The sequence below is a fragment of the Dendropsophus ebraccatus genome, chromosome 6, assembly GCF_027789765.1.
Source record: "Dendropsophus ebraccatus isolate aDenEbr1 chromosome 6, aDenEbr1.pat, whole genome shotgun sequence".
NCBI lineage: Eukaryota > Metazoa > Chordata > Amphibia > Anura > Hylidae > Dendropsophus > Dendropsophus ebraccatus.
This window is the reverse complement of record NC_091459.1, coordinates 125342455-125357952: the sequence shown is the minus strand read 5'-3', so window position 1 is coordinate 125357952 and position 15498 is coordinate 125342455. Positions and strand designations below refer to the sequence as shown.

Here is a 15498-nt window from a genome sequence, read left to right as displayed (position 1 = left end):
GAGGTCTCTCACCTGCCTCCGTGCGGTCCGATCGGCGATCTGCTACACTAAGCCTGCACAGGCAGGCTCAATGAGCAGATCGCCGATAACACTGATCAATGCTATGCCTATGGCATAGCATTCATCAGTGTAGAAATCAAACTAATCTATGTAAAAGTCCCCCAAAGGGACTTCAAATGTGTAAAAAAAAAAAAAAAAAGTTAAAAACACTAACACACTACCCCAAAACCCCTCCCCCAATAAAAGTTGAAATCACCCCCCTTTCCCATTATATAAATAAAACATATAAAAATAAATAAACAAATAAACATATAATATACCGTAGCGTGCGTAATTGTCCGATCTATTAAAATATAACAAGCGTCATTGCGAACGGTAAACGGCGTAGACGAAAAGAGGGAAAAAAGTGCGCAGATTACCGATTTTATGTTACATTATATATAAAAAAAAATTAATAAAAAGTGATCAAAGCGTCCGATCTTCACAAATATGGTATTAATAAAAACTAGAGATCATGGCGGAAAAAATGACACCCCATACAGCCCCGTAGGTGAAAAAATAAAACCGTTATAAGCGTCACAATAGTCCCATTTTATTTATAATTAATTGCCAAAAAAAAGGATTTCATTTAAAAAAAATATATAACATTAGAGAATCTGTGTAACCTGCATATGGTTGTGTTCAGACTGACCTATAGAATAATAGTATCATGTCACTGTTACCATATAGTGCATTACGTAGACACAGGAACCCCCAAACGTTACCATATTGCATTCTTTTTTGCGATTTCACCAATTTATATCTTCATAAATAATATATTTGGAATTCCATCATACATGTTATGGTAAAATGAATGACGCCATTACACAGTACAACTATTCCTGTAACAAATAAGCCCTTACATGGCTTGTAGATAAAAAACTGAAAGTGCTAGAGCTCTTAGAAGGGGAGGAGGGAAAAACGGAAACACTAAGATCAAAATTTGCGCGGTCCACTGGGTCATTTTGGGCCTGGTCCTCAAAGGGTTAAAGAGTAACTGTCATGTTTTTTTTTATTGGAGAAATCAGTAGTATAAGCGATTTTAAGAAACTCTGTAATAGGTTTTATCAGCCAAAAAAGCCTCCTTCTGTACTCAAGAAGCAATCTCCCAGCCTCCCCCCCTGACTTCTTATATGTGCATTATCAGGCAAACACGTCTTCATTACAGAGAAGCCAGTGAAGACGGGTTCTGCTCTCTCCATTGTAAGCCTATGAAGGGGGGAGGGGCTGAGGGAGATGAGGGAGCAGGAAGAGGTGACATGAAGGTCAGCTGTTTGTAGACTCTCTGGGCACCTAAAACGCTAAATTCAGGTGTCAGAAAGGTCAGTGCTTATCTATGAACTTACTGAGAGAAGATTGCAGGGTGTTGTGCTGTGCAGGACTGCTCCGTGCTCAGTCACTCCTAACAGCCCCTCCCCTCTCCATAGCCACATAATGGAGACAGAAATCCTGCTTCTTCTGATGTGAGGGGGGAGGCTGGGAGATTGCTTTTTCAGTACAGAAGGAAACTCTTTTAGTACATAAAACCTATTACAGAGTTTCTTAAAATCGCTTGTACTGTTGATATTTAATGTTTTCAGAAATATGACCCTGAAATGACAGTTACGCTTTAAGTACCGGCCGGATGATCTTTTGGCCACAGAGCTCTGATGCGGACGCATCAGCCCACGCCCGCATCAAAGCTTACCATAGCACACAGTGAAGCGAGCGGCCGTGTGAACTGACAGGTCTTTCTGCAGCCAGAATTCACTGAATTCCGGCCGCAGAAAACTGACCTGTCAGTTATTTGCGGCGCCACATAGATCCCGGCCGGAACGTATACGATGTGTGTACGCTCCGATCGGGATCCCATTGAAAGTAAGGTTATGTTCCACCCCGCAAAACTACGGCTGTAGTTCTGCAGCGAGAACTACGGCCGTAGTTTTACGTAGTGTGAACATAGCCTTATACTGTATGTGAACATGGTTGTTTATAAACAAATGAAAAATGAAATAAAAAACTTAATTTATATTTTTTTTGTGTCAAAAAAATGTTAGATGGCCTTATCGCATTATTTATGCATATTTATGCATATGCTGAAAAAAAAAAGTCTTTATAAAGCTGTAAACTATAACTAGTAACATCAAACGTTATGTAAATATATATTTATAAAAAAAAAAAATTGTTTTTTTCTATATAAAATGTGAAATAAGGATCAAGGTGCTAAATTTACTATTTGCATTTGTCACAAGTATAATTTACATGTCTTTTGCATAAGTACTTTGCACTTTGCAACATATCACATTTGATTTGCGATTACTTGATGTTGGAAAGAAGGTGCGTCATTTCCGTTTTAGGCTGGTTGCACTGCTGGTGGAGGCCGTGGCCATCGTCGCAGTGCTAGTGGAAGCCCTTGGTTCACTTTCTTCAGCATGCTGTTGGATCCTGTGGACAATGGCTGCAGCTCTATCCCCTCTGGGTGTTACTTTTCTTTTTTGTTCAATACATGGGCTAACCAGCGATTTTCCCAATTCCTCTAAAAAAGTCCCATTCTTCTTTTATATAGTTTATTTGTGTTCCAATTTGGATCTATTTCACGCCATAACACAAATGCATTGTACACCGACACATCAAGAATATTGTAAAAAAACAACCATTGGCCACCGATTAGTTTTGCGTTTACAGGTGTAAGTGCCTATGAGTTGATCTAGAGTATCAACTACCCCTTTAGTGGCATTGTAATGTAACATCATGTCTGGCTTTCTGTTGTCTGATACTGATTGACCAAAATGAGATTATAACTCCTTTTCTTTTTTTAAAAAAATGGCTGGAGATTAGTATAAAAGGCTATCGGTCATTTTTTGACCTGACAGTACAAGTGTAAAAAAAAAGACGTGGAGCAAAAAGTAAACAAAAAATAAATAAATAAAAACTGCTATTAGTAAGAACCCCTAAAATGAGGAAAAGTCAATGAACCACAAGTTTCAGAACCACATAATGAATATTTTAAAAAATATCAAATTTCAAATTCGGTCATTTTTAACCGAACAGAACAGCAGGGTTAAATGACTGTGACTGTGTTTTACAGAACCCCCCAGAGCGACATCTAACGTCTCCAGACACCAGAGTCAAATGTCGAATGTACGGCTTCAGAGAACATTGCCGAATCTGAACGTTTAGGTGACTCCAATCAAAATTAATGGAGACTTATTTTTAGTCAACACTCCATGGGAGAAAGTATGGAAATGATACACACTCATACTAGCTAGATTCTCCTCCAAAAGGAAGAGTTATCCATCTATAGAAAGCTGTTTTGGGGGTCTTGTCCCCATCAGTACAGATCAAGGTGGTTTGGGCTATGTAAGGGGCTTATGATGGGAAGCAGCAAGTGATATTATTCATATGGTCTACAAGTGTGATTGCAGGCAACGATGGCTGCCATAATCACAAACAGTTGCCATGTCTTATGATCCTTAGTCCTCGCAGCCGCACCCCATTGATGGGAAGGGAAAATGCAATGTTGTGTGGGTTGGTTATGACTCCGTGTGAGCATCCCATGGGCTGAAGTTTGGATGACTAGGTACTGTAGGTAAAATCAACATGTTCCATTTTTTGAACTTGACGTATAGAAAAATGGCGGGATGTAATGTAGGTTCATAAAAGACAATACTACTGTTAGTAAATTCCATTATAAAAGGCCCCTTATAAGCTCAACGCTCTGGAATAGTTAATGTCTCTGTATCTTGTGATCTCTTGGCTCTGCATTAAACACGCACATCCACAGGATTATCATTCCCCCTATTTGCCGATGAGTCATCTGAGATTCAGACAATGATCTGAAAGGTACTGTCTAGTCTGATAATAAAACCATGGTGATGCTTCAAGGAGTCGTGGACAAGTTTTCTTTACCAGAAGCAAAAGAAAGAGGAAGTTGTCTATTGCAAATGGACCACAGTACTTTATACCATGGGAATAGGGGAAGAGGAAGCCGCAGCTTGTCCTACTTGTTCACTTTTTCATCACACGACAAAGATACCAAACAAAGCAACACAGTTTAGACTGCAAGGAAACGTGTTTGTATGAGACAATGTACCAAAAGTGCTATATTAAGAACATACCATGGATGAGCCTAATACTCATACAGCGCTGTACGTCTGTCTCCATATGGGTGTTGGTGATGAGCGAACCCAAGCATGTAAACCCAATCTAGTTATCCGAACCCAAGCGTATGAACCCAACCTAGTCATCCGAGCCTAAGAGTGTGAACCAAACCTAGTCATCCGAACCCCAGCGTGTGAACCCAACCTAGTCATCCAAACCCAAGCGTGTGAACCCAACCTAGTCATCCAAACCCAAGCGTGGAAACCCAACCTAATCATCTAAACCCAAGCGTATGAACCCAACCTAGTCATCCGAGCCTAAGAGTGTGAACCAAACCTAGTCATCCGAACCCCAGTGTGTGAACCCAACCTAGTCATCCAAACCCAAGCGCGGAAACCCAACCTAGTCATCTAAACCCAAGCGTGTAAACCCAACCTAGTCATCCAAACCCAAGTGCGTAAACCAAACCTAGTCATCCGAACCCCAGCGTGTGAACCCAACCTAGTCATCCAAACCCAAGCGTGTGAACCCAACCTAGTCATCCAAACCCAAGCGTGGAAACCCAACCTAATCATCTAAACCCAAGCGTATGAACCCAACCTAGTCATCCGAGCCTAAGAGTGTGAACCAAACCTAGTCATCCGAACCCCAGTGTGTGAACCCAACCTAGTCATCCAAACTCAAGCGCGGAAACCCAACCTAGTCATCTAAACCCAAGCGTGTAAACCCAACCTAGTCATCCGAACCCAAGTGCGTAAACCCAACCTAGTCATCCAAACCCCAGCGTGTGAACCCAACCTAGTCATCCAAACCCAAGCGTGTGAACCCAACCTAGTCATCCAAACCCAAGCGTGGAAACCCAACCTAATCATCTAAACCCAAGCGTATGAACCCAACCTAGTCATCCGAGCCTAATAATGTGAACCAAACCTAGTCATCCAAACCCAAGCGTGGAAACCGAACCTAATCATCTAAACCCAAGCGTATGAACCCAACCTAGTCATCCGAGCCTAAGAGTGTGAACCAAACCTAGTCATCCGAACCCCAGTGTGTGAACCCAACCTAGTCATCCAAACCCAAGCGCGGAAACCCAACCTAGTCATCTAAACCCAAGCGTGTAAACCCAACCTAGTCATCCGAACCCAAGTGCGTAAACCCAACCTAGTCATCCGAACCCAAATGTGTGAACCCAATCTAGTCATCCGAACTCAAGCGTGTGAACCCAATATAGTCATCCGAACCCAAGCGTATGAACCCAACCTAGTCATCCGAACCCAAGCGTATGAACCCAACCTAGTTATCCAAACCAAAGCGTGTGAACCCAACCTAGTCATCCGAACACAAGTGTGTGACATTTGATTACCGGTGGCTGAAGAAGTATATCCATATTTTCTCAGACTCCCTAGGGCTGCAACCAACTTCTGCAGCCACCGCTAATCAAATGCCGCATGCTCAGAATGGGATGAACCCAAATGTGCTCAAGATTTGCTCATCTCTAGCGTTTGCACTTATGTTGACTTCATTCCATGAAAGTAGCCTTCAAGCAGTAATTCTCCCGGTCTCCTGGTTTATTCCCTCCTGGCATTAGACTGGGACATGCCATATTTATCTCTAGTTCAGGACCTTTCACTCTCGCAAGTATAGGAAAATATACGCCCATTGTAAAGTTAGAATATTACATCATTTAGCGTCATAAAGTGTGAATGGATACCCTATTTCATCTTGCCCAAAGTGGTCCAAACCTCTAGGAGATCAAGCATTGAAAGCATTTCCGAGCTCTGTTTTAGATGGTTTGGAATTTTTGGACTTCAAGTGTTAAAACCGCAGATATGTGGTGTGCATCATATATCCAGATATAGGGATTTCTGCACATGACGGCTCTGTATCTCTGAATTGTACAGATCTATAGTACTGCACATATAGACCTCTATTTGTTCTCTGTTTGCTTCCAATCTCCTTCAGAGGCAAAGTTTTTTTTTCTGTCAGAATCTAAAAAATGTTGCTCGTTTCATTGGATGCCATATTATGGAGCCTTTTTCCCCAAGGAGCATTGTACCATATGAAGTATCTCGGTGACCCCACTCATTGGGGTCAGGCCCATACCCTTACCCTATGTTTATAGGTATATTAGATTATAGGTAGTGGTTAGTGGAGTTGCCGAACTGTTTGGGCTTGGAACTTTTTTCGAACCCGAGTGCGCAGCATTTGACTCCCAACATCTGGAAAAGATAGGTGACTTCCTAGGGCTGCCAGGAAAACATGGATAAAGCCTATGGCCTATTGCTGTATCTGTGTTTTCCAGGACTCCGTAGGGCAGCATCTTACTTCTCAAGATGCCAGGAGTCAAATGCTGTGTGCTTGGATTCAGAGAACATTCCAAACCCAAACGGTTCAGCAACTCCGCTTAACACAATTTATAGGCAGCATTATGATCCATGAAACGCAGGTCCATCATTCTGTTGTCATGTATTGTTAGCTTAGGTTCACACTGTGTTTTTTCAGTCCATTTTTCAGATCCACTTTTAAATGATTACTTTTAACGTACAGAAAAACGCGGCCAACTATGTTTTTGTGTACACTAAAGAAAAAAAAGATCTGCTTCGAACCGTTTTTTTTAATATAATGGAAGTCAACGGAAAGAACAGATGCAAAGGGATGCACACAATTGCACCTTTTTTTCCCACTTCATTTTTGCATCTATTTTTTTTTATCAGAAAACAAGTTCTTTAAAGGTGAATCTAACCTGCTGATAGCTCCCTAGTGGTCACGGGGTGCTGAGGATAAAAGTATGTCTCTTACCTTCATCCTCAGCTCTATTCCTGTGCTGGCAGTTGTGCCCAATAAGCCATTAGGAGCACTGGGGGCGTGGCTACCACCCCTCCGAGCACGGTTCTGATTGCCCCCCTCCGTTGATAATTATAGAGGGGGTGGGCCCCATCCCCCCATGCAGTGACCTGCCCTCCGCTCTACGGTCCCCCTACCAGCCCACCCCCTCTAGTGATTTTCAATGGAGAGGGCCAGCCCGGGGACGGACCCGATTGGTACTCGGAGGGGCGGTAGCCATGCTCCCAGTGCTCCTAACAGCAGTAAGAGATATACCTTCATCCTCAGCTCCCCATGCCCACTAGGGAGCTATCAGAAGGTTAGCTTGTCTAACCTACTGATTGTTCCTCTTTAAACGGACTGCAAAAACGCAGTGTGCCCTACCCTTAGGTAACATTGTATAATAGTAAACTGTAATTCTACATACCTGTGGATTACACGGTTGACTCTTTCTTTTAAAGAAGACTCTGGATTGGCAAGTATGAGGAATCTCTATATACCCCAGATCTCTTTGGTGAGAATTATTACCTCCCCTAAGCTACCTATGGCCTTATGGGGTATTTCTCACATCAAAGGTTATCCGCTACCACAGGTCGGCAAGGAACTGAACACTGAATTAAGCGCCATTCCATTTATTCTCCATGGGGCCTCAGAACATTGCCAAGCTCAGCTCTATAGAGAATGAACGGTGCTCTGGCCATGAGTCCACACTGCACGTGGTTCATTCAAAGGACAATATTCCCTGGAAATGATGGTGGTCCCAGCATTCAGACCCCCGCCGATCAGCTAATTCCACAGAATAGGGAATACCATTTGATGTTTTAACACTTGGCTCCTTCCGAGATTACATTATAAATGTCTCCATGTAGAATTTCCCTGTGTTTTTGTTTATGTTTTATGGTAGTGTTTCCTTCGAGTGTTTCATGGCTATAAACCATTCTAAGCTTCTTTGTACTACTTCCTGACCATAGTTTATAAACACATAGCAAATCCAAGTAAGAATGAAGAACTCCTCAATGAGGCTGCTTATGGGAAACATGCAAACAAGCCTTAATTGTAGGGAATTAGCATCCAGTATGTCTTCCTACCGAGTTTAGTAGGATTCCACTGCTGGTTGCTGTAGATTCAGATACAAGTCTTGTAAACCAGGCTTATATTATAGCCCTTGGGCTCCATTGCAGTATGTGATCCAGACTAAAGGGGTGCTCCAGCATGGGGGCACTTTTTTGGGGGGACCGGGGGAAGGAGGTGGCTGAAATAAAAGACGTCCACTTACCTCCCTGATCCAGCGGCGGGTCCCGCATCACGGCGCTCCGGTGCCCGGTTCCCGGACGCTTCCTGGTGTCTGATGCCGCCCGAGACGCTACGTCTCAGGGCCGCTCAGCCACTCAGTGAAGGAGGTGGGATCCGTTTGAAGTCCGCTCGGATCCCGCCTCCTTCAATGAGTGGCTGAGCGGCCCTGAGACATAGCGTCTCGGGCGGCGTCAGACACCCGGAAGTGGCCGGGAACCGAGCACCGGAGCGCCGTGATGCGGGATGCGGTCCCCCCACGCTGGATAACCCCTTAATGCTGAGCAAAGTTCCCGAACGTTCGGGTTTGGCAACATTCTCCGAACCAGAACACTCAGCATTTGACTCCCGGCATCTGAAGTAGTTAGATGCCACCCTAGGGAGTCCTGGAAAAAATGGATACAACCATAGGTTGTATCCATGTTTTCTAGGCAGCCATAGGGCGGCATGTAACTTCTCCAGAGTCAAATGCTGAATGTGAACAGTTTGTCAATTCCACTTAACCCTATTCCTGACCTGTTTTTCTACCAATAAAATCTGACCAGTGAAATCTAAACCCATCCTAATAATGGGGGATCCCAGGCTTTGTTACCCATAGAGAACTTGCCACATTCCCATTGTAACCAACCATTACGAAATAGGTCCATACTAAGTGTACTGTGCCAGGTAATATGTGAAAAGGTCGATTAGGAAATTAGAAAATTGGGAAATGTTGCAAGCATAGGGGGTAAAATTCTGACCCCCTTCAACCTCAGCTCCCCATTTGATGAGGCCAACCTCAACTTACTTCTCTTTGGTGGAAGCCATGGACCGTATGGCCTCAAGTGGTCTTCAATCCCTGACTCTGGAAAGGTGGATATTTAGAATAGAGATGTGCAAATTTACAGTATGTTCAAGTTCACGAAACCTCGAATGCTTGGTATTCAACTCCTGTGGCTGGAAAAAAAATAGATGCAGCCTAGAGCTGCATCCTTCTTCTCCAGCCACCAGGAAGAAGACGCCGCATGTTAAGGGTTTTTGCAAACTTGCGAACATACTGTAAATTCACTCATCTCTATTCTTAGGGTCCTATTACATTGGCCGATAGTCGGCCCAATGATTCTAGTAAGCGAGTTCTGATCTGCTAGATCGGCGCTCGTTTACTGGACCTATTAGATGGCCCGTTAATCGGGAAGTAAGGGCTGTATGGACATCTTTAGCAATGTCCATGCAGCCCTTGCCCATACACGTGATACCTTACCTCTCCCCGCTCCCGGTCTTCTCTCTCTGACAGGCCGCTCAGCCAATCACAGGCTGGAATAGGCGGAGCACAGGAGAGAAGAGCGGGAGCAGGGAGAGGTAAGGTATCAGGTGATGGACAAACGTCACAATCGCCAACCATCGGCTGTACATTGCTATTACACGTAGCAATGCGCAGTCGGCGCTCGATGATTTTATGTCCAAAACTGAACCAACGATCAGCCAATGATCATTGTCATTGGCTGATCGTTGTCTCTATTACTCAGCGTGATAATCGGCCCAATTCGGACGATTATCGCTCCGTGTAATAGGGCCCTTGAAAGTCAATACGAGATACTCGAGAAGGTTCATGGCACCCATTATTCCTAATAGAGTGACCTCACATGGATGGCCCAACCAACTTAGAAGAGGTCAGAGACTAGACTATGTCTAGTCTGCCATCCGAACAAACATCTGGCAGCTATATAGGGTAAACGGGAATCTTTATAGTAACTGGAGGTCTGCCTGTACGTCAGGGGTCCTCATCAAACACTTTCCAGCAGAACAATCACTTACATGTATCTGATCTCAAATGACTCCGACTGTCAGCAGATTATATAGATAATTATATACATCAATTTACGGCAGAGACGGCCTCCCACAGACATAATCTGCCTACTGTAAATCAGCTTACTTCATGTCTGCAGCCGGGCCCATCGCTCTGTCTGACCGACTATTGACAAAGCAAGACGTATAGGTTTGAACATCACACGTACCGCAAATGTATGTATCACCATGACGTACTGTACGCTGTCGGCACACAAAGGATTCCTGCAAAGTCAAGTGAACGCCGAATTAATTACAATGTACTGTTTGTTCTGGGAGACGGCAGACATTACTTTTTCTAAAAATAATTATTTTTTAGTTAGAAACCTCAAAGTAAATAGGTAGGCTGAATTCCCTAAGATACCACGAGGTGCTGGGCCCCATACATATGGCTTTTTTTTATCTTTTTGGTAGACTGCTTTTGTATAACAGTGATGGAATTACTTCTATTTAAAAATCTCCAGTCTTCCAGTACTTACCAGCTGCTGTATGCCCCACAGGAAGTGGCGCATTCTCTCCAGTCTGACACAGTGCTCTCCGCTGCCACCTCTGTCCATGTCAGGTACTGTTCAGAGCAGCAGCAAATCCCCATAGAAAATCTCTCCTGCTCTGGACAGTTCCTGACATGGACAGAGGTGGCAGCAGAGAGCACTGTGTGAGACTGGAGAGAATAAACCACTTCCGGCAGGACATACAGCAGCTTGAAGTACTGGAAGACTGGAGATTTTTTTTAATAGACGTAATTTACAAATCTGTATAAATTTCTGGTTCGAAAACATTTTCCAATGGAATTCCCCTTTAACACCAGTTTGCATCAGTTTCTGAACATGCTTGACCTCAGTATCAGGTAATTAGCCTATGTTCACATATGAAAGGTGGAATCTGATTGGTTGCTAGGGGCAACTGAGCCAGTTTCACTTTACACCATGTTTAATAAATCTCCCCCTCAGTGTTCAATTTCTCTGCAGTGCCACCACAGGAGAAATGAAGCATTACACATTGTCCATTCAAATTAATGAGCTGCCTGTGCAATGCAAGACGTAGCATGTCCACCAGAGCCAGAGATGATCCTTACAACCATTTTGAGAACATAAGACCCTCTTCTTTTAACTCATAATCCCCGAAAAGGAGTATGAAAATTGGTTTTTAAGGGGTACTCTGGTGAAAATCTTTTTCTTTCAAATCAACTGGTTTCAGAAAGTTATATAGATTTGTAATTTACTTTTATTTAAAAAATCTCCAGTCTTCCAGTACTTATCAACTGCTGTATGTCTTGCAGGAAGTGGTATATTCTTTCCAGTCTAACACAGTGCTCTCTGCTGCCACCTCTGTCCATGTCAAGAACTGTCCGGAGCAGAAGAGGTTTTCTATGGAGAGTTACTACTGCTCTGGACAGTTCCTGTCATGGACAGAGGTGGCGGCAGAGAGCACTGTGCAGGACCAGAGAGAAAACACCACTTCCTGCGGGGCATGCAGCAGCTGATAAGTACTGGAAGACGTAAGATTTTTAAATAAAAGTAAATTACAAACCTATTTAACTTCATTTAAAAGAAAAAGATTTTCGTCGGAGTACCCCTTTAACTCCCTTGCTGTTAAAGATGGTTATAAAGGAGTGAGGCCCCATTCTGCACTTAGCTGTGGGACCTGTATATTAGATTTGGCTTGTGGTTGTAGAAAACCACATTGCTATATCCTTCACAATACATTTAAAAACAGAAGTTGGTAAACCTGACAAAGGTGTCACCCAAAACACCAAGATTCTTCAGAATTGATGGGGTCTAGGTGTGAACGGGGTTTGGGCCTCGCTGTGTTTACCTGTTAAGCAGCTCGCTCCTTATCCACGGCCATAATGAAAGCAGGAATGTACAGCTAATAAAGCTTTGCTGGCTTCAATTTGTTTAATTTGCTGGCAGGGAGATCAGACATGATAGAGGAATTTAGGATGTGTAGTCACAGCAATGCGCTCTCCGTTTTATCATTTCGAGGTGACTTGTTTCTTCAGAGAGAACATATCCAAGAGGGGATTAGGGTCGAATGTAAAGTACAAAAGCAGAGACAAGATGGACAACATGTGCCGTAGCTCCGGGCTATTTCTGTACACTCCGCCTGCTTATAGCTACACACTTTACAGAGATATTCCCCACCCTATCAATGTGTTATAGAATCATCCATGGGGGGAAGAGTTCTTAAAGGGGTTGTCCAGTGAAAATTTTTTTCTTTCAAATCAACTGATATCAGAAAGTTATACAGATCTGTAATTTACTTCTATTAAAAATCTCAAGTCTTCCCATACTTATAAGCTGCTGTATGTCCTGCAGGAAGTGGTGTATTCTTTCCAGTCTGACACGGTGCTCTCTGCTGACATCTCTGGCCGAGACAGGAACTCTATCTCGGTTTTCTATAAATCCCCATAGAAAACCTCTCTTGCTCTCTCTGGACAGTTCCTGTCTCGGCCAGAGATGTCAGCAGAGAGCACCGTGTCAGACTGAAAATAAAACAACACTTCCTGCAGGACATACAGTAGCTAATAAGTATGGGAAGACTTGAGATTTTCAAATAGAAGTAAATTTCAAATCTATATATTTTTATGACACCAGTTGATTTGAAAGAAAAAGATTTTCACTGAAAAACCCCTTTAAGGCCTTATTACACTGAACAATTATCGGCCGTTACGGACGATAATTGTCCTGTGTGATACAAGGCAAAGGTCGTTGCTGTCGCTTGTCTTTCAACATGTTGAAAGACAAACGACTAATATAGCAGAGATCTGCTGCCGTCCCTCCGCGGAATAGTAGAAGAAGCAGCAGCCACTATCTTCTATGGGCTGCCGGACGATCTAGTGATCACCTGAGCAGCCCCCCCCCCTTGCGGCCTCCCTGTATTGACAGCGCTCGTTTGCTCCTCTCCTGTGGAATAGGGGCTTTATGGTGGTGTTCTGGTTAAAGTTATATAGATCTGTAATTTACTTATATGTAAAATGTTAAGCCTTCCAGTACTTATCAGCTGCTGTATGTCCTGCAGGAAGTGGTGTATTCTTTCAAGTCTGACACAGTGCTCTCTGCTGCCACCTCTGTCCATGTCAGGAACTGTCCAGAGCAGTAGTAAATCCCGATAGAAAACCTCTGGCAGCAGAGAGCATTGTGCCAGACTGGAAAGAATACACCACTTCCTGCAGGACATACAGCTGCTGGTAAGTACATAAAGACTTGAGATTTTTTAATAGAAGAAATAGTTAATAACCTGTATAACTTTCTGACAACAGTTGATTTGAAAGAAAGACGTTAAAATGTTCAGCACTACACAGGGGGTGGCAAAGAGCACAAGAAGGGGTGGGAAAAAAAATTCACGTCATGATTTTTGTTTTCTTTTAAGATTTTTTTTTAATGTTACATCTCAATTCCAATTTGTACATTAAAATAAGAATGTTTTAATTAAACAAGAATAATAAATTATTCACAAATTACATTGTTTTTAAGATAATTAGATATTTTATATGGATACAAAAGCCATGTTAAGTACTGCAACACACAGATAAGGCTATTTCCTGTTTTATGCAGATAATTGTTTGGTTTTGCTGTGTAGACTGGGTCAGGGTGAGCAGAGTCATGTCATTGTCAATAGAAGGTGCGCAACATAATGATTTGTAAACTTTGAGCTTTATTTTATTACTGGATACTGATATGCAGCAAAATAGCAATACGATACACACTGTACCACATAACTCCATAATCTCTGGGGGAGGAGCTGCACTCCATCACTTCCTGGAAACTTTATTAGTCTATTCACTTCTCTGTCCAATACATGGCAGCCATAAAGCACAGACACCCTGCTGCACTGTCTATAGAGACAAAACAGGAAAGGAGCATTCATTACAACCAACTGTAGGAGAGGGTTAAGCCTTAGCTCAACAGCTCCGGCAGTGGCTTATCTGTCCAAGAATTAAGGGGTTGGGTAGTGATTTTCCATCACTGATATAATCGGTGGAGTGTCGGGAGACCCCATACACTCTATACCAGTGATGGTGAACCTTGGCCCTCCAACTCTTGCAAAACTACCATTCCCATTATGCCTGGACAGTCAAAGATCTGGCTTTGGCTGCTCAAGTATGATGGGAATTGTAGTTTTGCAACAGCTGGAGGGCCAAGGTTCACCATCACTGCTCTATAGTGACGGCCGATCCTGCCGACAACCTCAATTCTTAGGGTACTATTACACGGAACGATAATGGGCTGAATCGGCCCTATCCGGCTGATTATCGTTCCGTGTAATAAACACAATGATCAGCCAATGACAACGATCATGGGCTGATTGTTGATATAGGTTTGGACCTATAATTTTCGGCCACCGACTGCACATTGCTACGTGTAATGGTGCGTGGCCGGCGTCTGACGATTTGCAAAGTAAATACATTATCTATCCATGCTGCTGGGCTCCTCTTACGGTCCGCTTCTCCCCGGGTCCTGCCCGCTGCTGTTTCAGAGTGGCCTGTCTTAGCTGACAGGCCGCTCAGCCAATCACTGGACGGGAACGCCGCTGCCAGTGATTGGCTGAGCTGCCTGTCAGTTAAGACAGGCCTCTCTGAAGCTGGAGCGTGCGGGACCTGGGGAGAAGCGGACCGTAAGAGGAGCCCTGAACCATTGATAGGTAATGTATGCCAGTTTAGCAAGGGCTGCAAGGACATCGGTAACAATGTCCCTGCAGCCCTTGTTAATCGGTTATCGGGCCGTGTAATAGGCCCAGTAAACGAGTGCCGATCTAGCAGATCGGCGCTCGTTTACAGTTATTATCGGGCCCCCATCGGCCCGTGTAATAATACCCTTAGTTTCCTTCACTTTGCCTCAACTTCTAGCCCCAAGAAGAAGGATGCATGACTGAAGACAGAATAAACATAGATTTACCAGTATTCTGTAACTATGAAGCCTCATGGGTCTGCACAGGAGCTGTAGACACGAAACGATGGGACAGAATGCAAAGTTATAAGATGCATTAGAATAATGAAGAAATACATACATTGGCATACAGATAGACAATTGCACTATTCAGGTAGTATTTGCAGTGTTAGTTAAATCCCATAAAGGGGCTTAAAGGGTTAAAGGGCCTTTCTTTCATAATCATCCTCCTTAGTTTTGGAATTGCAAATCGAGGTATATTTTTCAAACAAATAACTCCGGGAGTTCCATGGCTGAAGCAGAGAGCGGAATGAGCCGCCCCCTCCCTTCCCTGGGCCTATAGGAAGTTGTGATTTGTATATCTCCACGCTCCGTGCACAGCTAAGGAGAACAACTTTGCTTATATGTCACTTTTTTCCTTGCAAAGCGAGCTGGAATTAATGAACGGAACTGTATCCGTGTTATGTGTAGAAGGCAAATGTAACAGTGAGCATCAAATGGATGCCATGCAAATGCTAAAAACAACAGCCGCCCCCTCCCTGGGAAGCGACCA

At 43.5% G+C, this 15498-nt stretch overlaps 1 protein-coding gene across 1 annotated transcript in view; it reads right to left on the bottom strand.

The window, feature by feature from the left end:
• The window catches only part of SUPT3H (SPT3 homolog, SAGA and STAGA complex component), a 389270-nt gene extending 374295 nt beyond the window's left edge, over nucleotides 1–14975 (bottom strand). Inside the window, exons 1-2 of the mRNA XM_069975873.1 lie at nucleotides 14955–14975; nucleotides 10145–10281 (exon numbers count right to left, since the gene is read on the bottom strand). The gene's annotated coding sequence lies outside the window, so the exon portion shown is untranslated. The remainder of the gene's footprint in view (nucleotides 1–10144; nucleotides 10282–14954) is intronic.
• Between the last annotated feature and the right edge of the window lie 523 nt (nucleotides 14976–15498).